The 14624-nt window shown below is 45.8% G+C and overlaps 1 long non-coding RNA gene across 1 annotated transcript; it reads right to left on the reverse strand.

Moving 5' to 3' along the window:
- Positions 1-10959: 10959 nt before the first annotated feature.
- On the reverse strand, positions 10960-13538 carry LOC125554173 (uncharacterized). The gene is made up of 3 exons (XR_007304335.2): positions 13449-13538; positions 13005-13157; positions 10960-11247 (listed from the first exon to the last, which is right to left on the reverse strand). It is a non-coding gene; the product is annotated as an uncharacterized LOC125554173 (long non-coding RNA).
- Positions 13539-14624: the final 1086 nt, after the last annotated feature.

The following is a 14624-nucleotide window of genomic DNA, read 5'->3' on the forward strand; positions in this document are numbered from 1 at the left end:
TGCTGTATATCGCACACACCTTCATCTGGTTGCCCGTTTCTTTTGTTCCTCCTCATCACAAACAGTTAATTGAACTAAACCGTATGACCTGCATCGCACACGCAACTAAAATCTAAACCGTGTATGATGCATCCTCCATCGCAAATGTTTTGCACCTTTTTTGACGGGTTCTTTACACCACCATTTGCGATTATTGCATCGCACATAGTTTCATCGAAGGGTCTCTGATCGTAGTGTCGCGTTAGTAGCATCCTGCAGTAGTGTATACCAATTCACCATCGTAAGCTTTCTAACAAAGAATGGAAGTGCATTGAGGATCGATTTGAAAAGAAACTAAGCTGCTGGAAGGGCAAGCTTATGTCATACGGTTCTTACGAGTATGCCTATGTTTCTCTTGTCCTTTTTTGAGGTGCCAGTTGGAGTCCGAAAAAGGCTAGACTTCTATCGATCGCACTTCTTCTAGCAGAGTGATGGATTAAAACAAAAATACAGACTCGCTAAGTGAGATTTCATTTGTAGACCGAAAGACCAAGGGGGTCTCGGCATTGAAAACCTAGAGGTGAAGAACAAATGTTTACTCAGCAAGTGGTTGTATAAGCTATCTGTAGAGACGGATTCCACGTGGCCCCAAATCCTGTGGAACAAGTAACTTCATTCCAAAACACTATCCCAGATGACGGTGAGGCTGACTGATTCGCCTTTTTGGAAAGGACTGATGAAAGTGAAATTAGCCTTTTTCAACAGGACAAAATTTGTAGTTCGAAATGGTACTACCATGAGGTTCTGGGAGGACACGTGGCTAGGGGAGATGCCCCTTGCACTCCAATATCCTTCTCTCTATAATATTGTGCAGCGAAGAGAAGCTTACGTTGCAACAGTATTACAGTCAAATCCTCTAAATATTCAATTCAGGAGGAATCTAATGGGAAATCGTTGGGAAGCTTGGATCCACCTTGTGGGAAGATTGATGGAGGTCCACCTTTCTCAACAACCCGATCAGTTGAGCTGGAAACTAACAAAGAATGGAGAGTTTTAGGTTAAATCCATGTATTTGGATGTTATCAACTCTAGCGCCATTCCTCATTCGAAACATGTGTGGAAAGTCAAAGTGCCTTTAAAAATCAAAGTGTTTATGTGGTTTGTCCATAAACAGGTCATTCTAACTAAGGAAAATTTGGCAAAATGCAATTGGATAGGATCTATAAGATGTAGTTTCTGTGATACAAATGAATCCATCAAACACCTCTTTCTCGACCGTCCCTTGGCAAAACTTTTGTGGCGGACAGTAAACCTAGCTTTTAATATTACTCCTCTGAATACCATCAACACGTTATTTGGGATGTGGTTAGATGGGTTAGACTCCAAAACTGCGAGGCATATTCGTGTAGGAGTATGTGCTTTATTGTGGGCAGTCTGGAACTGCAGAAATGATTTGGTTTTTAACAGAACAACAAAGATTCATTTCTTGCAGGTTATCTTCCGGGCCACTACACTCATCCGTATGTGGTTGCTACTCACTCCGATGAAGGTCAGTGAGCGTTTGGTTACTGGATCTATCCGATGGGAGACGGTAGCTCGGGATATCTTCAACCGGTTTGGATGGTGGTCATGTAATAGGATAGGTGTTTAGTTTCCTATCTTATATTTTTGCTTGCCGGTTGTGGCTATCCTGTCATGTTGCTTTTGCTCTTTGTGAGCTTCTTTATTTTTGAGACCTGAAGATTTTTGTTGAACATTTTTCTTATTATTAATAATATGGTCGTATGCATCATTCTGATGCAGAGGCCGGGGCCTGACCCCTTTTCGAAAAAGAAAAAAATGATCATCGCACCTTCTGAAAAGTCAGATGGGGAACCCCTCCGCCCCTAATATATTAATCTTTGGGATCCCCTCCACTCTTTGTCACTCTTTTGAGCAACCGGCAAGAGGATGCCTTTTCAATAAGGGGAAAATATGTACATGTTGTCATGTTTAAAGGGGGACATGTCGTAACCTCAAGTAGACTAAAATGACATGCTGACTACTTGTGGATTTGCATAGCTCTCGACCGAAAGGACCAATCTCTTTGTGCAATCTCCTTGTAGATGAGATGGGCCACCTCGATGTAGTTAATTTCATGCCATTGAAAATTCGTCTGTTCCTCTTCTTCCATGTGTTCCACATTATATTGATGATGATGTCGCTATGAAGGCTCCTTTGAGGGTTGTCGATATATTTGAGCCCTCCCTCCCACCATACATCAATCAAAGGAAAAGTGGTAGTAGGGCCGAAGGCAAGGTGGTCATTTGTCTAGGACAACACCAGGCTGTGGGCTACAATAGTAAGAGGACGGTCCTTGCAGAGATGTGCAGTGGTTTTATGGACACTAAGGCAAAGTTGGCAAACAGGATCATGCCGCTAGCCTCTTGAGGCCTTTCTAGAGCGTGTTTGGTTGCCTTCATGAGGCCTGACCTGGCTCGTGCGAGACGCAAACAGGCCGATTGGTTGCCTGCTTTTACCGTTCGGCCCGCATGGCACGAACCTTAAAGCACTCATGGGCCTGGCTCCCTGGGAACGCTCGAATCGGAAGTTTCTCCAGGGTTAGTCCCGAGCGGTGCACGTGGGTGGCAGCGGCTGCACACGCGCGGCCACGCCCGAGAAGTTGCATTGCTTCTTGAAGCACCGGCTGTTATTAGCCTCACCGCCCTCACCGCTCCCTCTCCCCACTCTCCCCCACTCTCCAACTGTCACCGGCGGCGGCGGATCGAAGGAGAGCAAGAAGAGCAGCAGACTCCATCACCGGCGAGTGGATCATCACCTGGCCCGCGGCAATGGCGGTAAGCACTTCTTTGTTCGTCGTGCACTACTTTTTTCCATTCAATCCAGCGATAGGTTCGATCCACGGCAGAGAGGGAAATGGGGAATAGAGGTAGATAAGCATGGCAGTTCATACTAGTTTATATGAGTTCATACTAATTCATACTAGTTCATGCAAGATTAGAATAGAGGCAGATGCGGATGGAGTAGAAGGGGGACTGGGGATACATAACAGACATCGGCTAACCGCGGCGGCCGTCACCGGCGTGCGGGGCGGTAGGTAGAGTGGCTGGCCTTCATCTTCTTATCCATCGCCATGCGGGGCGGCGGGTCGTTGTCGTTGTCGGAGGAGTTGAGGTCGATCTTCCACGTACGACGGCCTGGCTTTGGCGCCCTCACTGGCATCTGCACCGGTTCTTCCTCCTCCTTAGGCTCCCCACCGATGACCGTCGGCGGCACGATTGTCGTCTCCTAGTACACTGCGGCACGGCGGTCATTAGGAGCCCAGTAGTTCTTGTACTTGGACCACTTCTTCCTTTGTTTAGCATCGTCGGAGACGGCTTGATTCATGGCCCAACGAATGATGTCGACTGCCATCACGCCCTTCGTTGGGTCAGGATCAGCGTCTTCAGCTCTTGTGCAGTGGCCCTCATGAGCACTGCATCAGATTCCTTGTGCATGTTAGGCATGGAGCCAAAGTTCGAGCACACCTCCATAGTGTTCTCAAACTTGGTGCGGTCACCAGCCGACCACCCAAGGAAGAAGGCCCTCCAGCCAGTACCCCAAGGGAAGGGGATGGCGTTGGAGCTGGAGCTAGAGCTCATGGCGATGGAGAGGAGGAAGGTTGATAGTGAGAGAAGAGAGGGGGTGGGTAAGTAGTGGTGAGCAGGGTGAGTAAATATAGGCACGATGGAGAGGAGGAAGAGTGACAACCATTCCGTTTTCACTACATGCTCTTCAATAAGCCATGAACTATGTGCTGTGCCTGACTCCATGAATTGTGTGGATATCGAGGAGAGCAATGGGATGGGCACAGAGGTGCTCCCGGCCATTGACAACAAGGGCAAGCAGCCCGTTCATCCAATGCCTGAGGTTGTGCTGTCGCCCACCGCCGAGGAAGAACCAAAGACGCCTGAGGTTGGCGACGACAAGCGCATGGAGGATCCCCCCAGCATCAAGCGCCGCAACTACGGACACTACCATGAGGAGGATGTCCCAACTCACTTCCGCGCGGTCATCCTTACACCGAAGCTTGAGTGCATCCCCATGCCCCTGGACTTCACCACGCACTTCGTCGCGGTTCCGACGGAGTTGAAGCTCAGGAACAACACCGGCTGCTCCTAGAAGGTGACGGTGAAGCTAATGAACGGCAGGGTGACCCTGGATCAGGGTTGGGCCACCTACGCAGCCGTTCATCAGATCAAGATCAGCTACATGGTGACGTTCAAGCTCCTTACTCCCGACACCCTCAAGGTCATCATCTTTGACGACGATGGCATTGAGGTCATCAACAAGTGCGGGAAGCACGACGAAACCTTTGCCACCAAGGACTAGGGCCGGGGCACCTCCTTCCTAAGTACTATCGAGTCTGCTTTGAACTGTTTATGGTTTATGCGTTGAACTATTATGAAGTGTGGTACTACTTATCTGAATTATGATGTTAAGTAGTTGATGCTCTGTTTATACTTTGCTCTTCTTATGATGTGTGCTACATGGTTGTGCCGAAGTGTGCTGGTAACTTCATCAACTAGTTAAAGAGGTTACCACACACCAGACATTGCATACAACCAAACACCATGTCTTGGGTTTGTCCACTAACATGCAGGAAACCAAACACCAGGCAGTGTGGTTCAACCCATGCAGGCAAGAGGGCATGCAGGCAACCAAACAACTTGCAGATGGTGCATTTGAGGCTGCATTTACATAGCCAAGCTGAATTTAGAAAGCTATGCAATGCAGCATTGTAGACTACGGCAACCAAACACACCCCTAATCTTGCCGGTCAAGAACCTCGGGTAGGAGCCAAGGAATTGCGTCTTGTAGGCCGAGCTGGCCGATTCCCCTTTGGGTGCCAAATCTAGGAGATGAAGTCCCGCATGAGCAGTTCCAGGATTGCTCAGGTTGCCATAGATGTCAGGTCAAAGAACATGGATGTTAACATATTTCCAGAAGCCAGCTGACACCGCTCATGCAGTTGGTTTTTCCTCTAATTTGGTTTTGGATGAAAGTAATCTTGTTTTGAGACTTGAGGGTCTAAACATCGTCCACGAAATCATATGGGACAATATTTAGACTTTCGATAAATTTGAGGGATGAAAAATATACTTTTCTTTTAAAAATTTTGAAAAAGAACAACCCCGACATATTTTAGTTGTTCTATCTTCATGGGGCCAGCGCAAACTTCTAGTGCTCTGCATAACGAAGATACATTTTGAAGTTCTGAATTACTTAGAGCAACTCCGGCGCGCCGATCCAAATGGACAATGATATATTCTGTTTTTGTCTGGTTGGATCAGCCTGGCGGACGCCCACGTCTGCTTCCGCATTTGGGTCAGCGCAACGCCCAACGCTGGCCCAGCCCATTTTGACGGCGCGTGAAAAAAAGAACACAAATATTTTGAAAATTAAAACAACCATTAATTAAACATTAAGCCGGCCACGAAGGCCTGCGATAGTCCACGCATCTACATTACATTAATTAAACATTAAAAAACTAAACTACAAGGCGGCGTGCTACCCTAGGCGTTCTCGTCTTCGATGTCGGGGCCGGTGAGGTCGATTAGCGTCGGCGCAGGGCCGGCCCAGGGGAATGTCATGTTCCAGACAACGGCTATGTCGGTCGCCGGCTGTGCCGCCGCCTATGCAGCCGTGGCATGTTCCTGACGCGCCTCCTCCTTCGCCTCGCACTGCTCCTCCTCGGCGTCGCGCTCCAGCTGCTCGAGGTATTCACCGTCACGGCACTCCTCGGCAAGCCATCGGTGGCGCCATTGCTCGAGGTACGCCACCTCCTGCCCCGGCGTCGCCCCCATGCAGATCGGCGGGGCGTTGACCCACTCATGCATTACTACTGTCCAAGAGTAGCGCTCGACAGGCGTCGGCTCAAGCTTGGCCTTAGACAGGGGAAGGCGGGGCCAGCGGCGGTATGACGCAGTCACTGTCCGCGGACAGCGCCTTGGCCTCAGCCATGCATGCCTGGTATGCCGCCTGCTCCTCCTCGTACGCCACCCTACGTCGCTCGTCCTCCTCGCTTTCCCGTAGGACAGCCACCATGGCCTCCGCCTCCTGGTCCTCATCGCGAACGACGATGGGCGGCGGGGGGGAGCTACGGGAGACTTTATAGACACCGTGTCGCCTAGCCTCCTCGTGCTCGAAGGCGAACCAACGCGCCCAATAGGGCGAGTCGGCACTGTAGGCGGAGTCGCGGTGCTGATTGGTGATACGTCCATTTTGCATCATGCTTTTATATCGATATTTATTGCATTATGGGTTGTTATTACACATTATGTCACAAAACTTATGCCTATTCTCTCTTATTTTACAAGGTTTACATGAAGAGGGGGAATGCCGGCAACTGGAATTCTAGGCTGGAAAAGGAGCAAATATTAGAGACCTATTCTGCACAACTCCAGAAGTCCTGAAACTTCACGGGAGCACGTTTCAGAATATATAAAAAATATTGTGCGAAGGAAGTACCAGAGGGGGGCCACCCACCATCCACGAGGGTGGGGGCACGCCCAGGGCCCCTGGCAGGCCTCCGGTGCCCATCTTCTGCTATATGAGGTCTTTCGTCCAAGAAAAAATCATAAGCAAGCTTACGGGACGAAACTCTGCCGCCTCGAGGCGGAACCTTGGCAGAACCAATATAGGGCTCCGGCAGAGCTGTTCTGCCGTGGAAACTTCCCTCCGGGAGGGGGAAATCATCACCACTGTCATCATCATTGATCCTCTCATCGGGAGGGGGTCAATCTCCATCAACATCTTCACCAGCACCATCTCATCTCAAACCCTAGTTCATCTCTTGTATCCAATCTTTGTCTCAAAACCTCAGATTGGTACCTGTGGGTTGCTAGTAGTGTTGATTACTCTTTGTAGTTGATGCCAGTTGGTTTATTCGGTGGAAGATCATATGTTCAGATCCTTTATGCATATTAATACCCCTCTGATTATGAACATGAATATGATTTGTGAGTAGTTACGTTTGTTCCTGAGGACATGGGAGAAGTCTTGCTATAAGTAGTCATGTGAATTTGGTATTCGTTAGATATTTTGATGAGATGTATGTTGTCTTTCCTCTACTGGTGTCATGTGAACATCGACTACATGACACTTCACCATTATTTGGGCCTAGAGGAAGGCATTGGGAAGTAATAAGTAGATGATGGGTTGCTAGAGTGACAGAAGCTTAAACCCTAGTTTATGAGTTGCTTCGTAAGGGCTGATTTGGATCCATATGTTTCATGCTATGGTTAGATTTACCTTAATACTTCTTTTGTAGTTGCGGATGCTTGCAAGAGGGGTTAATCATAAGTGGGATGCTTGTCCAAGGAAGGGCAGTACCCAAGCACCGGTCCACCCACATATCAAATTATCAAAGTACCGAACGTGAATCATATGAACGTGATGAAAACTAGCTTGATGATAATTCCCATGTGTCGTCGGGAGCGCTTTCCTTTATATAAGAGTTTGTCCAGACTTGTCCTTTGCTACAAAAAGGATTGGGCCATCTTGCTGCACCTTATTTACATTTATTACTTGTTACCCGTTACAAATTACCTTATCACAAAACTATCTGTTACTGATAATTTCAGTGCTTGCAGAGAATACCTTACTGAAAACTTCTTATCATTTCCTTCTGCTCCTCGTTGGGTTCGACACTCTTACTTATCGAAATGACTACGATAGATCCCCTATACTTGTGGGTCATCAATCGGCCGTCAGCAGCGCCCGTCGGCGGCGCACCTCCTCCGTGTGTGCCGACCGTGGCGCCACCGGCACTGGGATCCTCTCCGGATCCAAGTGCCAGTCGTGCGGCTGGGTGACATCGGGGTAGGGGAGAGGGATGCGGTGCTGCCAGTGCCACTTCGCCTGGTGCACTGGCACGCTCACGCGCTGCCTCGGCCGATGGGAAGACGCCAGCGGAGGCGGAGGGGGGGAGGGGGGAGGGGAGGCGGAGGCCTTGCCCTTTGCTTTGTCGTTGCTGGAGAAGAATCGCCTCATGCCGATGGATAGGGTTGTCGCCGACGGGGGAGCAGAGGGTGGCGAGATTGGGACGGGGAGTTTCTGGAAGCGGATGAGGATGGCCCCCGCATGATCGGCTTAAAAATGGCCAACCGTCATCGCTAACTCGTGGGTTCGAGGTCATGAATTAAGCTGACCAAACTAACCGTGGGTAGTTGAACGGCCGTCAGGTGGGGACGCGACGGACACAAGGAAAGCGGGTGGCGCGTCCGCTTCGCGTCCGCGCCAACGCATTTGCGTCCCCAGCGCGAACGCAAAGCGGGCGCGTTTTGGGTTTGAGTCGGCGCGTTCAGCCTTCACTTTTGTTTGCGCCGACTCAAACAGACGCGGGTGACATTTTGAATTGCTGCGTTGGAGTTGCTCTTAGGCAATGTAAACATCAACTGATTGCATGCGACCGAGAGTATAACTGTTGTTTGGTTGGGATCACGACCCTAAAAAGTCATCGATTTATGTAAGCAAGATTGTACGTCTGATGCTTGAGTATTACTAGCAAAAATACCAATGCATTGCAACGGGAGATGAAAAAATAGCACAAGTCTCTAAAATGATAAGCATTTTAAGACTTTCATACAACAGGAGATGAAAAATAGCACATGTCTCTAAAATGATAATCATTTCAAGATCTTCTTATGTGCACGCCCACTGTTTTAATATGGCGTACAATGAATCGATTGACAGTAGGTATTTTCAGGGTTTTCAGGCTGCTATTGTAAACATCAAATGTGGTCCGAGCCAACTTAGTTCAACTTATTAGGTCATTTTAAAATTAAAAAAATTGGACCAAATGCCATGAGCTAAATTTAGAATAAATGAAAAGAAATAGTATTGCAATTTTTTTTAAAGTAAGGTGTCGTAGTAGCAAGCAAAACATTATCAACACCTCCCCTTCCACTTGTTTGTGTTAGGCGAGAACATGAATGTTACCTTATCAACACCTCCCCTTCCACTCGTCGCGACTTGCGTGAACTCCAAACCCTATCTCCCCAACTTCAACATTGCTCCTTTCTGGTCTCATGTCATATGTAGCCAACAACCATCAATGCTTGACACGTTGCAATAGGGGAAACTTCGATGTGTATCCAATATTACAAAATACATTCGCAGTTTATGAAAATTCTAAGTGCAAAATAGGACCGAGTGTTGCAATTAACATTATAAAATAAATTTGAGTTTGTGTGGTATTCGAGAGTTAATCTGAGCTCCCAGTTTGCTTCTGAATCCCTTATCTTCCACTTGGTGTGAAATTGATGGGTTGCGACGTTAATCCCAGAAAACAGAAAATGTTACTATTTAAATATGCAACATTTGTCTTATCAAGTTTTCACCCAATTATCGATATGGCACTCCATAGATACACAAAGTGTGGTCAAAATTTTATTGTTGATTTTGGATCGAAATAAGCTTCCTCGGTTTCTCAAAAATAAACAAACTTGCTTCCAATTGAAGAATTAGCTCTGCATATGATGCTCAATGGGAGCAAATAATTGTGTAAATCTATGCAAAACCAAAAGTGAAATACACAATGCAATTTCAAAAAAAAAATATCATCCTGTCCCGTGTCCCGTCGAATCATCATCAGTGAAATACACGATTCACTTTCTTCTTTGAAATTGATATTAAGAAAGTCATCATCCTGACTCGTGGTCCTGCCATGTGCCTTAACTTTCTCTGCCACTTTGATCTTTGGAAGCTTCTATGAACATTTGAGGGGGTCGCGCCTGCAGCCACCATTGCAGTCATGGTTGGGGTCGCAGCCACAGAAGTATGTCCGACAAAGAGAGGGATCGAACCAAATTCAGGTGGGTATGTGGGCTCCAAACCATCGGCCTCCCACTTGACTTATTTTGCACCACGAATATGTGTGTTGCTAGGGCCATCTCTAGGAAGTTGAGGCCCCGGAGCAAAATGAAAAATGGGACACTAAATTTTGAAAGTTTATAAAAAAATATAGTAACTGAATTATATAACTTGGTGTTATTTTGTAGTACATATTTAGAAATATATATCTAGTATTATGCTAAGGATTATACTTGCAAAAAAAGATAGTAAGGATTATACTGAACCAATAAACAGATCAAATATTCTATGGAAAAGCGTTATGATAAATATTCTAGTAAATTGATCAATATAGTCAAGTAATTCAGAACGCTAGCTGTACGAACTCGAATCTCTCTTGGTTTCTCTTCAATCGGGCCATCTCTGTTGGTTTCTCACGCTAGCTGTACGAACTCGAATCTCTCTTGGTTTCTCTTCAATCGGGCCATCGGGGGTAGCGCGCTGACTCCACCATGGTCAGCCCTCGCACAACACGCTCGGCGGCGGCCACGGCGTCACAGCCCAACCAACTCATGCTCACCACACACACAGAGCACACCCCTCCGCCATGGTCAGCCCCGCACCATGGTAGCACATACACGCTCGGCGGCGGCCATGGCGTCACAGCCCAACCAACTCATGCTCACCACACACACAACACACCCCTTCTCGCTCCATATCTTTTTCCTCAGGGTCATCATCCACCAACGGTGTATCTTTTTCCTCATTATCATCATCTATCCATCTTTCGCCTCGGTTCTAATTCCTTTTGCCACCCTTGCCTATTGATCCCACATCCCAGTTGGCTTATTGATTTGAACATGCAGCCGTATTTAAATTGATTTATGTGTGTACAAGAAAGCGATGTGGGATTATGTAATAGGGAATCAAAACCTCTCCTTCATACAAAAACATGGTGTAGCTCAGTTGGACGCCTGGTTCTGAACTGAACAACACGTCGCGAGTTCGATCTGTTCTATTGTTTGATGGGCTGAGGCCCATGCTAGCTGGTTGGGGCGTACGAGGCTTGGTTGGCACAGCAGCGGAATGATTTTTCTGCTTCTAACGACGTACGACGAGGGACGAAAATTAGGGAGCATTCGACTGTTTTACAATTGGAAAACATTCAAATATCCTGACTAATAAGCAGATGCCACTTGTATGTCCAAAACCAACCCCCGCAGGCACTGTCTGTAGCTGTATTAGAAATAAAACGGGTCAGAAAATAAACCCGAATCAACTAAACCTGGACCACAACCCGGTCCAGGAATAACAGCCAAAAACTGGCGGAGATCAGCGGACAATCTACAGGTCAGGAACCCTCATAAATCCTACTCCAACTCTTAAGCCCCTTCACCAGCTTCACAAATTCTTCATCCCTTTCACCCACTTCACCTAGAAACATCAGAGAAACTAGTTACATAGAAATTCCAGAGACAACAAGAGACTCTGGAATGTGTGATCGCTAGCATTTATAGAACTCTGGAATTACGGAAATTTTGCAGCCTAAAGTCAAAAACTACAATAGCAAAAGCATATAAATTACACTGCAAGTCTTGATAGCTGAAAATTAAAGTGCAAACTCTAAAAAGGCATACAGTGGATTCACACTGTTAATACAAAGAAAATGACACTGCAAGTTCCCAAGGATTTACACTTGAATAACTGATGAAGTTACACTGTAAACACCCACGAATTACAGTGAAAGTGCCCATGAATTACACTGTAAATCCCCTGGAATTACACTGTTATTCCCAGGTATTAACACTCATAAATACACCATAAAATCCATTGTGATCTATCTGAAAAATACTCTGTAAGCCCTACAACAATTACAGTGCTGAAGCATTCAAATTACAGTCTAAATCTGCAGTATATCATAGTGTAAGCCCCAGAATGCAAAGGTAAAAACCACTGTAATGTACGTATCTAACAAAATACTTTAAGCCCTAGAACAATTACAGAGTAAAACTCAGGTAAATTACAGTATAAGCCCTACAACAATTACAGTCCTCAGCCATATTACACGGTAAAACTCTGGTATATTACAGTGTAAGCCCTACAACAGTACAAAGGTAAATTCACTATAATCTATTTGAGAAATACAGTGTAACCCTAGAAACAATTACAGTTCTGAAGCACATAAATTGCAGAGAAAAATGGGGTATAATACAGTGATGAAGCAAAGTAATAAATCTAACAGATACTATGTAAGCCATACAACAATTATAGAGATGAAGCATTCAAATTAAAGCGTACAACTGCAGTATATTACACTGTAAGCCGTGAAATTCAAAGCTATCCACTGTATGAGAAATATAAATTACAATGCTCAACCATACAAATTACAGTGTAAAACTCTGGTACATTACAGTGTAAGCCCTACAACAATTAATTGACAAATACAGTGTAACCCTACAAACAATTGCAGTAGTGAAGCATGTAAATTACAGAGAAAATCAGGGGGAAATTACAGTGATCAAGCATACAAATTACACTAAAATCTGGGGTTGGTAAAATTACAGTGCAATTTAAGGCATATTACAGTAGAATTCTGCCCTATATTTCAGTGTAAAACACAGTTAAATTCCATTCTATTACAATTCAAGGGCATGACAAATGAAACCGAAGCATTTCAAGCGCATCATACTACTACAGGCATGATAGTACTGTGCACATGCATAGGACGAGCCAGATGAATCGCAAACCTAAAAATATCACCAAGAAGCAACCTACAACATATAGTAGAACTACATATGCACAACACGAGCCAGACAAATCAAATATCCCAAAACCTAACAGCAGAAATCACAAACCCTACCCCCCCCCCCCACACACACACACATAATTAAGAAGACCAACATCTCAACAAAGCTACAAAAACGAGCAACCTACCAGCGCCGCCACCGAGCATAACAAAACGAGAACACCTAAAACCTAACAGGGGAATCACAAGGCAAAACTGACAAGCAATTCAAAATATCTGACGCGAGCAGCCGAAGCAGCCGCCAAATCTTCAAATAGCACACAAAATCTACAAGAGCACATAAAAAAACGACTACCAACAATCGACAGCCCTAGATCTGGAAGCTACACGAATAGAGACAGGGGAAATTGAACGCGAGAAAGAGGGAGAAACATGAACAACCAACCTGGGGAGTCGATAATCAAAGGGAAAATCAAACTCGAACAAAGAGGGGGCTCGGAAACGGCATGAACTGATGGAATCGCCTCCTCTCCTCCGCCGCTTGAGCGCCTCCTCCTATCCTCCTCTCTGCCCCTCTGCCTTGTCGAAACAGTGCCACCTAAAATGAAATGGGAACAAAATTCAAAAGGGGGCAAATGAAAAGGAAACTGAGAGACCGGTGCCGCTAACAGGCAGGCCCAAAATAAAACCACGCCCGACAAAGAAAACCGTGCCTGAAAACCAGAGTTCTCAGCACGAATCTTGGTGCGAGATCGAACGAACAGAAAATTAAATGATAACGAATTGGAAAACAGTCAACTGCAAAATAGCAAAACCATTTATTATTAGGTAAAGACAATAAACTTCAGCGAATCTAACGAACCGATGAAAAAAAATATCAGGAGCGCACCTTCAGCACAACAAAGTGCACAAGGCTCCAGACCTTCAGTTCACTCACTGTATCCATCGAAGCCAACACCAGCACCTTGGCATAGCAAAGTTGATGATAAGCCATTAAGCCGACTTGGCAGTGTAGGACCCAGACGCAGAGGCAAAGCCATGAGACGCTGTCCGGCCGGCGACTCCGCCCGGGGCCCGGAGCTGCACCTGCACCCACTCGGCCACTCAATACAAGCTCAAACATGCCGACAAAGTCGTCGACCACCGCCTGCGCAGGTTGGCAATCTAAGACTGATCGTAATAATAGTATCATAGCTAGTATCATGCATGTCAACTAGATTATTTTGCTAAGGTTGCATAGAATTAAATGAAGAAAGAGAGTGTTGAAAATCATATCATGATACGTATTAACGATTAAATACTATGCTACTATATGTTATGCATGGCAATAAATAAAGTTACCTATGATATTAGTATATGATACTGTGCATTACGGAGATAGTATCATACCTTAGTACCATATGCATAATACTAAGGTATGATACTACTCACTACAAGCAGCCTAAGTCTGGCCCGCCAAAGCCTCATGGAGGGTGCGTTGTTTTCTCGAAATTACTAGTTTCCTTAACATCAGTACACACAAGCGCTTATATACACACACACGCATACACTATCCTATGAGTACCTCTTGAAGTAAATTCAAAAATAAATACAAGTACTAGGATTTGAACCTTGGTGGACTGTGAATACCGTAGTCCCTCTAATCATCCAACCACATGTTGGTTTGTTTCTCGAAATCACTAGTTGAGGAGTACTCGTCACAAAGATCACTCCCACCTTTCCGGGTCGCGACAAGTGACACGCTGTATGTGCGCCACTTGTCGCAACCTGAGAATGTTTCATTTTTTCGTAGATCTGTTTATTCAAAACATTTTATCTTTTAAACCGTGCGTTCAAATCTTAAACAGTTTTCATTGTTGAAATTTCTCGTGTCAAGATATTCAAAACTAGATCCTATGTTGATAGATTTTGACAAACTTTTTTTTCACGAAAAAACCCGGACAAAAAACCGACCCGAGAGCACGGGTTTTTTCCCTTTCCGAAAGAGGCACACCCGTGCCTCTCGTGAAAGCACAACCGTGCCTCTCGCAGAAGCAAAATCATGCCTCTCGCAGAAGAAAAAACG

This window comes from Triticum urartu, chromosome 4A, assembly GCF_056163025.1.
Source record: "Triticum urartu cultivar PI428250 chromosome 4A, HENAU_Tu73, whole genome shotgun sequence".
Classification (NCBI taxonomy): Eukaryota; Viridiplantae; Streptophyta; class Magnoliopsida; order Poales; family Poaceae; genus Triticum; species Triticum urartu.